This window comes from Mus caroli, unplaced genomic scaffold (genome assembly GCF_978045245.1).
Source record: "Mus caroli unplaced genomic scaffold, Mus_caroli_1 scaffold_9, whole genome shotgun sequence".
NCBI lineage: Eukaryota > Metazoa > Chordata > Mammalia > Rodentia > Muridae > Mus > Mus caroli.
In genome coordinates, this window is record NW_028227264.1 from 57,656,626 (window position 1) to 57,672,787 (window position 16,162).

Here is a 16,162-nt window from a genome sequence, read left to right on the forward strand (position 1 = left end):
CCTGACCAAGGACTGCTAACGAGCTCGCTCGCTTTAACAATCAAAAGGCTCCTCTGTGGTTCTCAGTAGCATCACAGCCATCATCAGGAGAAACTGTTGCGAGTTCCCAGAGCTGTGGCCCACACTCATTCCTCCTTCCTCGTCTGTCTCAAAAACAAACCCCCAACAATTCTTATTTTCAACAGACATTCTCAAGACCATCCCCATGACTCCTTCAGACTCCCTCAGCCCTACCCTGCAAATTCCTAGGCACTTTGGGTCTGCTTTCTAGAGCTACTCTACCTGATTTTGTGGTATTACCAACTGTTACTGGTGCTCTATGGCTGGCAACTCTTTGCATGGTGGCTTTCCCTCGGCATGGCTATGAGACACATCCATGCTATATGCAGACGACGGTAGTTCATTTGTTTGTATCACTGAGCAGAATTTTTTAAAATTCTAGGTTAACATGCAAAGTAACAGGTCCACCCTTAGTGTCTTCATCCTCCCGGGTCCTATTCTGATGCACAGAGCCACTGAGATTGCTCTTCACGTCCGTTAACAGAATGTGGGTTATTTTTGTCTTTAGTGATTATCAATGAAGCCTCCACGACGACTGGAATGTTCTTGTGGCATAGTTAACATCCATCTGTGGCAGATTCAGCCACCAGCAAATCGGTATTTGGAAAATCTTTGTGCCTCTACTGAACAGAGAGCACATTATTCTCTCAATACTAAAGTGACCATTCACAAAGCATTCGTGCTTCATTCAGTGCTCCCTTCTGTCCGAAGAGCCATCTTAAACATCATTGTGGCGCAAATGCACTGCCAATGAGTTCTCTCCATCTGAGAAAGTCACTGCACCTTGATTTTTTGAGAGATATTTTTAGTATGTAAGAGAAAATCTATCTGACAGATTTTCCCCCGTTTTGGCACTCTTGGAAGAATTAACTTCATCATCTTGCCTTAATGGAATAAGGAGTTTAGGCTTATCGTATCTTTCTTCTATGTGTCATCCATCTGTATTCCTCGAGTGCTCTTCATGGCCTCTGGTCAGCATGGCTTCCGATGGTTTGGTTGTGATGTCACTTGTTTTCCTTTGTGATTATTCTACTTGGAAACGGATGCATGTCTTTGATCTGTGCACTCATAGCATTCACCAAATTTGGAGAAAATCTGACCATTATTTAATTTTCTGTCTTCTACCCCTCCCTGAAAGCCCTAACTATGTTTCCGTTCAGTCACAGGGTACTGGCTCCACACCTGCTGAGCCTTCTTCCTATATTTCCTGTCCTTCCCTGGGTCAGCTTCTGGGTCAGCTTCAGCACTATTTATTCCCTTGTTACAGATGTTTCCTTCCACATCATCTATCTCGTTAATTCCTTCTGTATGGTTTTTATTTTAATTAATTAATTTTTGGTTTTTTGAGACAGGGCTTCTCTGTGTAGCCCTGGCTATCCTGGAACTCACTCTGTAGACCAGGTTGGACTTGAACTCAGAGATCTGCCTGCCTCCACCTCCCCAGTGTGCCACCACTACCCGGCTCTGTATGGTTTTTAAATTTCAGATATTAAAAAAAAAACCCAGAAAATTAATTTGTCTTTTCTTACAGTCTCACCCCTGTTTCCATGTTAACACATTTGCTGACTTCTTCATCATCTCTGTCATTTCTGGGTCTCTGTAGGCTGAGTTAGGGGATGGCCTCCTGACACTCCACGACTAGGTAATTTTAGTCACTGCTTATATATCCTTAATTTTGTATTGCTGAGCACTGTACAACTCTTTCATGACAGAAGTAGAGAATTCTTTATTGTGCGGCTACTTCCTAGGTGACTTTTCTGGAAATCTCTTTGGAGTGTCTACGTATGTAAGTATTCTGGCTGGATAAAATGATATGGACCCTGAGATTCGTTCATTTTTATGTTTTCTGGTAAAAATAACTTCTGAAAAAGTTTTTCTAGTCTCTGAACAAGAGCAGTAGACTTTAGGCAGGCTCACAGGAACACGATTTCCTCTCAGGCCCTTCCTTAGGACCATTGTCCCACAATCGCAGCTGATGAGCCATTCACCCCAAGGATGGCTGCCTACCCCGGTTGTGTTCCTTATTTAAGCAGACAACCCGGCAGCTCTGGCTGTTCACAGCCCTGGCTCAGGAACGCTATCACACAAGCCCGGCTGCCTAGCCAGCAGGGCCTGTTCAGTTCCCTGGTCCATTCTTCACTTCAGCTGGCCAACCTGGACCTGGCTGTTTCTTCTCCTTGTGCAAGAGTCTAGAAGCTGTTTCCTGCTGAAAGGCTGGGAGGCTGGGAGGAGGCTGGGGGGCTGGGAAGCTGCCTGCAGCCATTTGCTTTCCGTTAGCTGGGATTGCAGGACTATGCTGCTTGATGTCCAGATTTCTGAAAATTGTTGCCAGAGACACACTGTGTGTTCGCAGCAGGGCAGATATCACCATTAGAGTTCATAGTTCACTGACACAGATACATGACTTGAGATTTGACATAGAAAGTTAAAAAAAAAAAACCTCACTCAAAGAGTAGTGTCATAGGGAATATTTAATCTCAACAGGGGTGTCTATGCCGCCTTTGACCATTCAGTTCCTGGATAAAAGACACACAACCTTTACATTTACAGGAAGACTTAATCAGCACTAGAGCTGGGCAGATACCTATCCTCTATGCTATTATGTCTATTTCCCTATCAATAACCACACAATATGACTTGCCGTGTTCCATCTGGGCTGCTCTTAACTTCAGCTGGCCAGGTGTCACAGCTGTGATTTTATGACTCTTACCCCAGGGCAGCCTTCTCCTGTCCCCATCTTCTCCTCTCTCTTCCTCCCCAAACCCAAAGCCTGGGAACCCAGTCCTTAAGCCTAGGAACTTCCAGATCCTGCCTGTCTCAATTCTCCTAGCTACAGGCTGTGGGCATCTTTATTCACCAATCAGGGATAACTTGGGGGACAGGGTCATTGGATACATCTGCTCCAGGGCACTAGTCTCAAGGAACCAGTATTTAGCATTAGGATACAAGCAGCATCAGACCAACCCATGACAGGGTAGAGTCTGCTGTCCCAGGAACAGGTCAAACAAACAAAACACCCAATACCAACACCAGCACGCATTTGCAACATCTAAACACATTTGAAAAGGTGTTCATTTTCCTTTTCAGAAAGAATCCTTAACCCAGCCTTCTCAGCCTCTGGTATGTAAACATGTAGGTTTCTTCTACAGATAGCAATGATAGTAAATTAAGTGATTAACGTATTCACTTGGCATCTTTATTGCAATTATCTTCTTTCTGTTACGCAAAAGACAAGCTAACCACAGATCTCTAAAGGAGGCAGAAGGGAATTTAAATAAAAGATAGCATTCTTTGAGCTAAGGCTTGGAGCATTTCATTAAATCATCAGTTTCACAGATAAACGCCCAGAGGTTACTACTGTCTTTAGAATAACTGAGACAGAGTCAACAGGGGGAATGAAGATCTCTGCATCTGGCTTAACGTCTTCCTTTAAATATGAAGCCTTTGGAAGGAAAGAAATAGAAAAGCTGTGAGCAACAACTCTGCATGGAATACACACACCTTCATTATAGCACTGCCTTTTAAAAGAATCCCATGTCTTCCTCTCTCCCACATGCTGGATTACAGTGCAAATGCTAGAGTTCTTGGTTAACAGCCTACAAGGACAATCACCAAAGGTTGTCAACTTTAACAACAGGTCAAGAAAAGGCCTGTGGAGGCTCACAGAGGCTGAACCACCAACCAGAAAGCATACAGGGGCTGGACTTAGGCCCTCTACACCTTTGTAGCACGTGTGCAACTGGGGCTTTGTGTGGATCCCCTAACACTGGAGTGAGGGTGATCTCTGACTCTGTCGCCTGCCACTGGATCCCTTTCCCCTAGCTGGACTGCCTGGTTGGGCCTCAGTGGGAGAGGATGCGTTTAGCCCAACTTCAACTGGACGTCCCAAGGTGGGGTGGTTCTGAGGCAGGGCTTCCCTTTCTCTGAGGAGAAGACAGGTAATGGGGGGGGGGGGGGGTTAGTGGTTGTAAGGTGAGCCTGGGAGGAGAGGAGGAGGGGAGTTACCATCTGGATGCAAAGTGGGATTTACAAGAAGGGCCACAGCAGCCACTACTACAGAGATACTCCGACCAAGTGTAAGTTCCACAAAGTAGTGTTTGCTTTGACTTCCATATTAATAAAATAAGGATAAACAAGCATGTTCACCAAGACTGTTGCCTCAAAGAGGCTTAGAAGTCATGGGGTTGCCACCGTAAACACTTAGAGCCGGTCATAGTGCGACAAGCGCTTTAAGCATAACTCAGAGCATCTGGAATCCTGTAAGCTAAGGAGAGCTCCAGGTGCTCCAGACACTGAGGCTGTGAGGAGGCCAGGAAGAGAGCAACCCCTGTGGGTTGGGGTGGAAGGGTGGGGTGGAGGTGGGTAGGGGGGAGGGAGAAGGGAGGAAGGAATACACACCTTATTATCTGGTCAAATGTTTAAGCCAAAACGCTGTAAAACACCCTCCCCCTTGTTCTCCCTCACACCCCCTCAGCCTGGAATGGTGGTACATAACCCCAGAACTCTCAAGGTGGAGAGAGAGGATCAGTTCACACTGAGCAAGTTCGGGTCAGGATGGCTTATCGACTGGAAAAACCAACCAGCTGAGCAGCCACCTACCGGTAACTGCAGATGAATACAGTTTCTCACAGTTCCGTTAATGGGGCCTGTAGGGTGGGATTCGCAGAGTTCCCTGGAACTAACTTCGTGTGACAGATGATTTCTGTCCCTTATGTTCTCTGCACACACTGCCCGCTTTTGATAACATGAATGCATCACAAAAGTGAGATGCAATGACATGGTTTTAACGTCAGGAGGCCAAAGAATCATGAGTTCTTCAACAACCTCTTTTTATTTATTTTTTAATATTTTACATTTTTTATAGCTAAGAAAATTAAACTCTTGCAAGATCAGACAACGTCCCTGAAGGTTGCAGTTGGATCAAATGCAACCTAGTTTTCACTGTTTGACTAAGTCACTTCCTCAGGGTTAGCATCACAGACATGAACTACCTTGCTTGGCTCGCAGTCATTTCTCTTAGATCACATATGATGTCTGGGCTGTGGAAATCAGTGGAGATTTCAGCACTGAGTCTGCTTCTTTTAGCAGCATCCCATGATGTAATTACTTCATTTGGTAAAAACATTTCCCCTTTAGCTTTAATAGCTTTAATAGACTTCTCTAGTCTGTCTGTCTTTTTTTCTTTTTTCTTTTCTTTCTTTCTTTTTTTTTTTTTGAGATGAGGTCTTGCAATTGTGTGTATGTGTGTGTGTGTGTGTGTGTGTGTGTGTGTTTGTAGGTGGGAGTAGTAAACACCAACTTCTAATCTCTGAGTTGTGATTTCCTTTGGAGAAAGAAAAATCACCCTGGCTCAGTGTGGATAATAAAATAGTAGCAAGGCTGGGATGAAGGGCAATGTCATTCCTGTCATCTCCTGCCTCTGATTTATAAAACTAATTCTATCACATGCCAGATTTCTATTGGCACAAGGTTTCTCTAACCTGATGCAATAATCTTTCCCACACCAACATGTCAACTGTTTTGATGATAGCAATTAGCATGTTCTTTAGTAAGCCTTGTTTTCCTGCCGCACTTCTGTCTGGTAAGCCATGCCCCCCCTCCCCCCTTATCCCTGAGATCTGCCTGAGCTGTCTGTATGGTTTTACTCACTCATATGAATTCTGAGCCATGTCATCAGTCTCTGTTGAATTTTGACTAGTATTAAACCCAGTTTACAGATTCACTAGGGAAGATGAAACATTTTAGCAACATTATCTTTAAGCCCAAATATGTGTAATCTACATTTATTCTATTTTCTGTGTCCTCCAATATAGTTTATTCTTCTCAGTAGTGTCTTAGATAATTTATTAGTTTTACAGCTAGAAACAAATATTTTAACAGTACTACCCCCATGGTAATGGGTTTTGGTTAAACTGTATATTAGGCTAAGCATAAAATTATCATATTAGTAGGATGAACTAACTTTTATTTTGATGATGACAAGAAGCCTTTTTATATAGTATATAGAAACATTCTTGGAGGGTCCACTACAATTAGGACATGTAGTTAAATGTGCAGTGTCAAGATTCTGCTACACTGCTTTGGCTGCTGGGAATCACATGCTTACCCACCCTGGAGCTATCTTTGGATCCTCGAATAAAAAACAAATGTCTTGCCTACCTCAAAGGCTGTGCACTCCTAAACCTTCCCCTGCTACTCCAAGTCCAACTGGGGAAGTGGCCAATGGCAATTTACCTGAAGTCTCACGTGGCTGGTTGGCTTATTTCCTGCTGCTCCTGTGTCTCATCCTTCTATCTCGAGTTATGGTGATTTTCTCCTGTTCCTCTCTGTGTCCAAGCCCACACAACTCTAAGGGTCCCGCCCTGTGCCCAACTATTGGCCGTTGGCATTTTTTATTGATCGATCAAAAACCAACTGGGAACAAGGACCATTAGCATTTGGACACACAGATCTCTGATTGAATCAAAGCACTAGGACCAATCTCCAACAAAAATATACTTGCCTCAAAATAACCTCAGAAGAATCACTTATGTAGAGCATTCCTTTCTTTAAAATACTCATAACATATTGATGTAAAAACACATTTTACCTATATGAGCTAATTGTAGACCCTCCAAGAATGTCTCTGCATACTATATAAAAAGGCTTTTTGTCATCACCAGAATAAAAGTTAGTTCATTCTACTAATGTGACTAACTCTGTCTCATTTTCATTTGAAAAATAATCATGTCTTAAGTCATTTTGTGTCACTATAACAGAATACTTGACATTAAATTATAAAGAAAAGAGATTTATTTAGCTCAAGCCTACAAACATCTGCTGAGGACATAACATGGCTCCACCCCACAGTGGATGACATCACATGACTCCACCCCACAGTGTATGACATCACATGGTTCCACCCCATAGTAGATGACATCACATGGCTCCATCCCACAATGGATGACATCACATGGCTCTACCCCACAGTGGATGACATCACATGGCAAGAGCAGGTGTAAAATTAGCAAGAGGATATATATGAAGAGGGAGGAAGGGGTACTCTAGCTTTATAACAGCTTGCTTTGGGGGAACCAACTCCTATAAAACATTATCCACTCTTGAGACATCTAGATCAGTTTCTTGACACTTAACCCAAACTTTTCAGAAAACCATTAAGCCATAACCGTAAGCGTGGTGATTCCAAGACCTAATTACCTCCCAAAGGTCTCACCACTGACAGTACTGCATCAAGGAAACAGCTTCTACAAGAGGTTTGGATGGGACAAGTCACACTGGGCCATACCAACATATGGAAACAATTAAGAAAATATCCTCGCAGGCTAGGCATGGTGGTGCAAACTTGCAACTCTATCACTTCAGAGGTCAGTACAGGAGGGCTGCCAAGTCAAGGCCAGCGTAGACTACCTAGCAAGTTGATGATCAACCTGAGCTAAGAGTAATATCCTGTTTCAAAATACTGAGGGTAGAGTTGGCAAGATGGTCTAGCAGATAAAGGCATCTGCTTACAACCTGATGACCTGAATTCAATCTCTAGAACCTCCATGGTAGAGGAAGATAATTAACTCCCATGGAGTGTCCTCTGACCTCCACATGTGTGCCACTGTATGAGCTGCCCCTTTAATAAGTAAATGTAGTTTCCACCAAAACACTGCTAGTGTTGGGGACAGTGCAGTGGTGGAATGCTTGCCTGGCATGTAGAAGCTTTAGGTTTGATCTTTAGCACACACACACACACGAAAATATTTATCTTTCCATAGTAATATTTGATTATATTTCTTTCTTTATGTGTAAACACCATTATGCATGTGTGTGGATGCCAGAGGACAACTTTCAGAAGTCATTTCTCTCCTTCCACTATGTGAGTGTGGAGATTGAACTCTGGTCATCAGGTTTGGTAATAGGTCCCTTTACCTGCTGAGGCATTGTCCCAGACTTCCAGGTTAATATGTGAAAATTCAATTATAATATTCACATCAATAATTTGATAACCACAGCTGTTTGACTCTTTCTTACAAGCAAGATAGTTGATTCTAATCACAACAACTAAGTATTTTATTGTGTACCCCAAGTAAATTAGACAACTGACTCCCTTTGAGATTATATAAAATATTGTCATTAAGGCATTGTGAGTTTAAATAACAAAAGTGAAAAAGCATCCTTTAATGTTTGATGAAAGAGTGATGTGGCCTCTACCTTTCTAATTATAGTTCTCTTAAAACCAGTTTATGAAAATAACTGATTCATGATTAAGTATCAGAAAACCTCTGCATTATATAAAGGCCATTGTCTTAACTACTATTCTATAGCTGTGAAGAGACACCATGACCAAAGCAACTCTTATAAAAGAAGTGTTTAGTTGAGGCTGGCTTACAGTTTCAGAGGGTGAGTCCATTATCATCATGGCGAGGAGTATAATGGCATGCAGACAGGTACTGGAGCAGTAGCTGAGACCTTAACACCATTATCCATAGGCAGAGAGAGAGAGAGAGAGAGAGAGAGAGAGAGAGAGAGAGAGAGAGAGAGAGAGAGAGAGAAGAAGAAGAAGAAGAAGAAGAAGAAGAAGAAGAAGGAGGAGGAGGAGGAGGAGGAGAGAAGGAGAAGGAGAAGGAGAAGGAGAAGGAGAAGGAGAAGGAGAAGGAGAAGGAGAAGGAGAAGGAGAAGGAGAAGGAGGAGGAGGAAGAGGAGGAGGGCAGCTGGGCTTTTGAAATCTCACAGTCTACCTCAGTAGCATAGTATATCTTGTCCAACAAAGCCACACCTCATAATCCTTCTAATCCTCTCAAATGGTTGTACTTCCTAGTGACTAAGCATTTACATATATGAGCCTATGAGGGACATTCTATGCAAACCACCATAGTTATCCTCTCTCCCTGTATTCTACTAAAGATTAAGTAAGGGATTCAGTATTTTATTTTGGTTTTATAAAAGTGAAATCCTGCCAGGTGTGGTGTCAAATTTCTTTAATCCCAGCACTGAGGAGGCAGAGGCAGGTGGACCTCTGTGAGTTTCAGGCTAGCCTGAGCTACACAAAAGTACAGCAAATAACAAAAGCAAACAAGCAAAAGGAAATTAAAACCTCCTCTTAATTCTTAATTCTCTATATTTTTATTTTAAAACAATACATTTGATGGTGTTATTGGAAAATACCTTTAATTACACTTTGACTCTCACTCAGTCCATTTGACTTCCTGAGTGATAAAATGCTAAACACACTCAAGTACAGTAGCAAAATTAAGGGTCCCAGGGTCTCACTCAGACTTCGTAGTATTCAGCTCTCCCAGAAGGCAACACGGTGGCTCTGTGGTCAGGCATTTAAACACAACTGACCCTGAGTCTCCTCACCTGTCATTCAACTCTGCTCATGGTGCTCAAGGCTGCTGAAAAGATTCAGTGAAAACATATGGGAGGCATTTCTGGGCTTAGGAGTTTCTTTTGCTTTTCCTAGAATTGGGAGTCTAAAATTACATCATACATGCCTAAGAGAATTCCCAATTATCCCTTTGAATATCGCAAGAGCAAAACTGATTTGTTCCACTCAAGGCAATGAGGAGAAAAGAGCATCAGTTCAGCACGGATGCTGGCTGAGCTGTGGGGCTGCCACAGGGATGAAGATGCTAGGGCACGGTTTCATGGTACATCACAGAAACAACAGGCTCTTCCTTGCTGACCATGCTTCTTGCTATCTGCCCCAAATAGTGAAGATTTATGTTCACGTGGAAACCAGCACATAATGTTTATAGTAACTGGTATGGTTAGGTCCAATGGCAGACTTGACATAACATAGAGTCATCTGGGAAACAAGTCTCAGAAATGGCTTGTCTAGATCAGGTTGGACTGAGGACGTGTCTTCCAGGAAGTTTCTAGTGGGGTTGGATGGGGTGGGAAGACCTGACACGTTTGTGGTGGAACCAGTCCCAAGCTTTGGGCCCAGGAGTGTGTGTGAGCAAGAAAGTGAGGGAGGCACTGAAGCATGCATGAGTTCACTTCTCTCTGCTCTGGGCTGTGGATGTCACGTGACCTGCTGCTTCCTCACAACGATGGTCTAGGACTGGAATTGTGATAAAGCCTTTCTGCTCTAAGTTGCTGTGTTAAAGTGTAGGTGTTCTATCACAACAAGAGAAAAGCGAGTAGAAGAAGTTGCTCTGCTCAGGATCACGAAAACCTTGGAAATAATCAAGGGACAGATAAGACTGTGGCATATTCAAGTGACAGACTTCTTACTGTTTGGTGCTAAAGAGAAAAAACAGAAACCAAAGCAAGCAAGCAACCAAACAAACAAATAAAACCCCACACTCTCACCCCATCCCAGACTCTGTTTTTCGAGACATCATATTACACAATTTCAGTTGGCAATTTCTTAACATTTTTGGTTTATTGACCAAAATAATGAACCTGATGGGTTGTAGACTTCTTTAGCTTAGTTTCTTGAAAAAAAAAATCTAAGCAATTTGCATATAAAACTTTTATGTATAATTTCTTTTTACTGCATTGGCTACTGATTTCCTTCATATTTGAAAAGTAAATGCTCAATAAAGCTGAATTTCTTCTCATTTTAAACCAGTATTTCTTGTTTATTTAAAGAAATAAATCAGCCAGGCAGTGGTGGCTCATGCCTCTAGATCCAGCATAGGGAGGCAAAGGCAGATGGATCTCTGTGAGTCTGAGGCCAGCCTGGCCTACAGAGTGAGTTCCAGGACAGCCAGGGCTACACAGGGAAACCATGTCTTAAAACAAAACAAAACAAAACAAAACAAAGAAAACAACAAACAAAGAAATAAATTATACAAAATTTAAAAAGTAACTCTAACAATTTAAATTAATGAAATTTAATTATATATGAAGGATCACGTCAAGGCTGCTATTATTTGACTAAAGTAAAGAAAACAAATGTCCAGCTAGGATGTGATGGTCCATGGCAGTAATCCCTGTACTGGGGATTGAGACAGGAATGGCCATGAGTTCAAGGCCGGCCTGGGCTGTGCAGTGGAACCCTGAGTCAAAACCAAAGACAATGCAAACCCCAAACAAACAGACAAGGGCATTACCCAAGGACCTGGCTTTGGAACTTGGTAACTTGCATATCCTTCTTGGCACTGGAGGTCTTGAGCTTTGCTCTTTAGATGCGGCGACAACTCAGGTGTTGACAAAGTGGCCCTGCTCTGCCAAATGACAGGCTTGCATGGGGAACCTGAGGACTGTTACTCTCAGTGTTAGAGTCTTACCACTGTTCTGATGCCAGGTCACAAATGGGGGGATTAGAAACCCACATCTCAACTTGAGGTTTTCTGTGTGGGGTAATTTTCACTGCTCTGAGGGATTTCTTAACACCTGCAGACAGACTATTCCACAAGTGATCCTCAATAGAGGTACTTCCTCCAGCTGTGGGAATCCACTTGCTTGTTTTTGTCTAATTATCTAGTTGGGAGACAGCTCAGCTCCAGGGCATATCATCTTTCTGTCAAACCAGTAATAATGGCTGTGAGATCAAATGAGAAGACCACACTCATTCAGGTGCCCCAAACTCTCCCAGGTGACTTCAGCCAGGACTAAGCAACACCTGCACCCATCTCTCCTCTCAGGAATACAAATTTCCCATCCAGAGTCCAAGAAAAGAACTTTATGTTTCCATCCATTCTGTGGGGGGAAAAAAACCCAAACCCTCAAATCCCTCGTTCTCAAGTCATGAGCACCTATGCAATGGGCTGGAGTTCACTTTGGCCTGTGAGAGGCCTCTTCAGAGCCAGCATGAACTGGAGCAATAAAGCAATGTGCTGTTACACTGGGTACAGATGCTTTCTCCCTGACAACCTAAGTATCTATGTTGCTAAGTGTGGAGAATGTGCCATCTGTGTAGAGTACCAAGATCTTCCTGACAGTCAAAAAATGGCCCTCTTGAGCCGGGCGTGGTGGCGCACACCTTTAATCCCAGCACTCGGGAGGCAGGTGGATTTCTGAGTTCGAGGCCAGCCTGGTCTACAGAGTGAGTTCCAGGACAGCCAGGGCTATACAGAGAAACCCTGTCTCGAAAAAAGAAAAAAAAAAAAAAAAAAAAGGCCCTCTTCCTCCCTACTGGGTATTTTAGCATAGATACGGAATGTTTCTTCAAAGACGGTGGTCAGTCACAGCGAGAGTCCTTCCAGTTTCCTCCAGAACCCACCCATTAAAGATTTTTTGCGTCAGCATGCATATCAACAGAAACGCCAGGATCTAAATCCTTAGAGCGAGGCTGGATAGTTCATCAAGCTGCATTTGTGAGAGAAATGAGAGTTTCTAATTCCCTCGAAATATTGAAAAGGATTCTGTCAGCTGAAATCCTGCACAAGCTTGCTTCCTCCCAAGCTAAGCAGTAGGGTTTATATCCTTTCCCATGCGGTGTGGCCATTCTTCTGTACGATGTGAACAGCCAGGCTTCCCGCGTCCTTCAACAGAGGGCTTCTGTGACAGGACAAGTCTAACCCTATATTCTGGTAAGGATTCAAACTAAAACTCCTGTTTACAAAAAATGTCCAAGCTGTCAGACACGTCTTTTAAGTAGAAAACTATAAGGTGTCTTAGGATGTAAGGCCCTGCAATCTGTCACCTTTCTTATTTCCTTACTTTCTCTTTCTCATGTCTTTTTAAAGTGAGGGTGAAGGATGTGTACTTGATATGTGCCCTTGGTATGATATTTGTAGTTGATATGCAGTATATGTAGTTAATATATGCTCAATATATTGTATGTATACTCAGTATATGAGACCTGTACCTGATATGTGACATGGTTACTCAATATGTGATATATGCACTCTGTATGTGGCATGTGTACTTGATATATATGTGCTCTCTGTATGTGACACATGTATTTGATATGTGATATATGCTCTCTGTATGTGACACTTGTACTTGATATGTGATATATGCTTACTATATGTGACATGTGTACTGATATGTGATATATGCACTCCCTATGGAACAGGTGTACTTGATATATGATATATGATCTCTGTATATGACACATATATTTGATATGTGATATATGCTTTCTATATGTGACATATTCACTTTATATGTAACACGTGTATTTGATATGATATGTGTATTTGATATGTGTACTAGATATGATAATAACAATTATCCAGCTGTGCATGAGTGGTTACTAACAGTGCCATTCAATTCAAAACATCTTTCCCCCTTAACACATTTTTGTAAGTGACGTGCAGTGGCTGTGATGGCTATGCTCCTATAGTACTAGTACTCAGGTGGCTGAGGCAGGGGGATCACTGAGGTTTAGGTCAGCCTAAGCTATATAACAAGACCTGTCTCCAAAAACCAAGAAACAGATTAAGAGCTAATCTTGGTTATTGATTTGACTATATCTGAAACTCACTAAAACCCAAGGCAAGCATCTAGGCCTGCCTGTGGGACATGCTCTTGACTCGATCCTTTGAGGTCAGAAGACCCTCCTGAAATCTGGGCTACACCTTCAGGCAGCAGCCCATATATAAGGACATGGAACAAGGAAGCTTTTGCTTTTTGCCTGCTTGTCGTCATTCTTGGTGGCAAGTCCGTCTGTCCTGCTGCTGAGGCGTGATGGTGTTAGAACCTACTTCTTCAGGACTCAGATGTAGACTGAAGACCAGCTGACACATGCAGGTTCATGGACTGAACGACTACTGGATTACTGGATGTCTCCACTATGAGACAGTCACGGTAAGGCTAGCTGAACTACAGTCTGTAAGCCACTCTAATAAATACCCGCTTTAAATGCATATGCATCCAATCTATCCTTCTGTTCTTTTAGAGAACCCTGACCAATACAGAACGCTGACAACTCAATTATTAGTAGGTAAATGTCTTTCCTCTGCTACCTAATGCCAGATAATGTTTTCTACACATGACAGGGAAGCTGCAGCCATGGCTGCCTAAGTCCTACATAATTAGAATACCAGTTGACCAGTTGACATGCCAGCATGGACAGTAGAAACTTCACAGGCCCCAGCTCTCAATGAAGAGCTACGGGCAACTAATGGCTACTGAGAGAGAATCAATGTCCTTCAGAAATGAACTCCCAATGGGTGGGTGATCCAACCCCAAATTGTCAGTCCTCAACACATGTGCGTAGTAGCTACACTAAATGGACTCAGTGGTGTGTGTGTGTGTGTGTGTGTGCGTAACAATCATAATTAAAGACAAAGAGGGCATGAATTTCATAGGAAGTTATGGGGACATGGGAGTTGGAGAGGAAAAAGGAAGGGCAAAAGATGATACAGTACTAATATATGAAAGTCAATACAGTACTAATAGATGAAATTCAAACACACACACACACACACACACACACACACACACACACACAGATAAAAATAAAAGCAGTAGGGCAGAAACCAAAGTGAGGGGGAAACTGGGAATATACCTGGCTCTGCAACTCACTCACAGATCCTAACCTAAGAATTATAAATTCTTAGATATAATTACCCATGCCTGGAGTGACTAAACAGACAATTGTATATCACCATACAGGATTTTCGTGAACTTTCATTATGAAAAATTGCCCCCAAATGGCTTTTATGAGGCAGTCATACCTTTTACTGATTACAGAAATCACATAATTTCCCTGCAATTCTTACACAGTGCCAAGTACTCGGACTGTGAAACTGAAGGTCAGAGAAACCGACATCTTTTCTAGTTGGCCTTTCACTCTCCAGACAGAGAGGGAGATGGGGTCTTGGCCTGTAACCATCAGAAGACCTTACAGTCTTTAATATCACCTTTCTCTCTCTCTAAAGTCTGCCAGACTGAATGACAAATCTTCCATGTTAGAGTTGCTCTCATCCCTGGCTTTCATTACCATGGAGGGGATCCCTGAAGGTTTCAAGCAGGTCCAAACCATCTGCCATAAATGTTTCGCTCTTAGTCATTTACAGATGAGGTCTGGGGCCAGGAAAATTGAAATGAGAAGCTGGAGACCACATGTCCAAGCTGTAGGGGCCTTGCTATCATTGCAAGCCCCGCTCAGATCAGAAGGGCTCTTTCTGCAAGGCAAGTGCATGCTTCTCTTATGGTCTTCACTTCCCAGTGAGAAAGGAGGCTGTGAAGAACGACTCCCTGAGGTGTGTATACTCGGTCAGCCCAGCAGGGCCACGTGCATAGCTTGTATGTAGCATTAAGAACACTATTGAGAGAAGACAGAGTTAAGGGTTGGGTGTACATCCATTTGCATCCAGGCTCAAAGATTTCAGGATGGCTCTCAAGCTGGGGACTGCTACTATGGAAGCAGTCTAAGGCTTCACTCAGTCACCAAAAGTGTGTCCGCCAGGACACAAGAAAAGTGAAGAATGTGTTAGAGTGCTTTTGGTAGAGAAGTTAAGTGTTCAAAATAATCTATGTGAGCTGAAGAGATGGCTCATCGATTAAGAGCACTGACTGCTCTTCCAGAGGTTCAATGCCCAGCAACCACAAGGTGGCTCACAACCATCCGTTATGGGATCCAATGCCCTTTTCTGGTGTGTCTGAAGACAGCTACAGTGTACTCATACACATACAATAAATAAATAAATCTTTCAAAAAGATAATCTAGGTTTTATATCAGCTATTATATAATCACAATTAGAAGGTCTTTCAAATATCATTCATGAAATTATTGAGAGGCAGTATCTTTAAATTTGTAATATTACATAATGTATCATTTTAGGCTGTACATATTAAAACCGAAGGCCAATTCACCTTGAGATACTGAATATGACCCAGCAATAAAGACAAAGTAGAATGAATGACAGTGAGAATGTTTGTTAATGGTGACTAAACCTTCTTTACTGTATGTCAGGCAAAGTTCCTAAAACACTGTACTTATCTAAAGCAATATTAATTTTGCAGTGCAAAGTAAAAGGCTGAGGGTGTAGCTCAGTGGAAGGATGTTCGCTTAGCACTTGTAAAAGCTCTCAGTTCAATCTCCATCATTATAGGCACGTGGGCATGCTCTCTCTCTCTCTCTCTCTCTCTCTCTCTCTCTCTCTCTCTCTCTCACGCAGGATGGGTGCATGAAATAAAAAGATGTATAATCGGAAGGTAGCAAGAATACTGAGAGCTGCATTAAATCAAATGATGTTGTACTTCCATTTCT

At 42.6% G+C, this 16,162-nt stretch overlaps 1 protein-coding gene across 2 annotated transcripts in view; it reads right to left on the reverse strand.

Moving 5' to 3' along the window:
- The window catches only part of Mcu (mitochondrial calcium uniporter), a 168,756-nt gene that overhangs the window by 23,303 nt on the left and 129,291 nt on the right, over window positions 1-16,162 (reverse strand). The gene's annotated exons all lie outside the window — the stretch shown is intronic.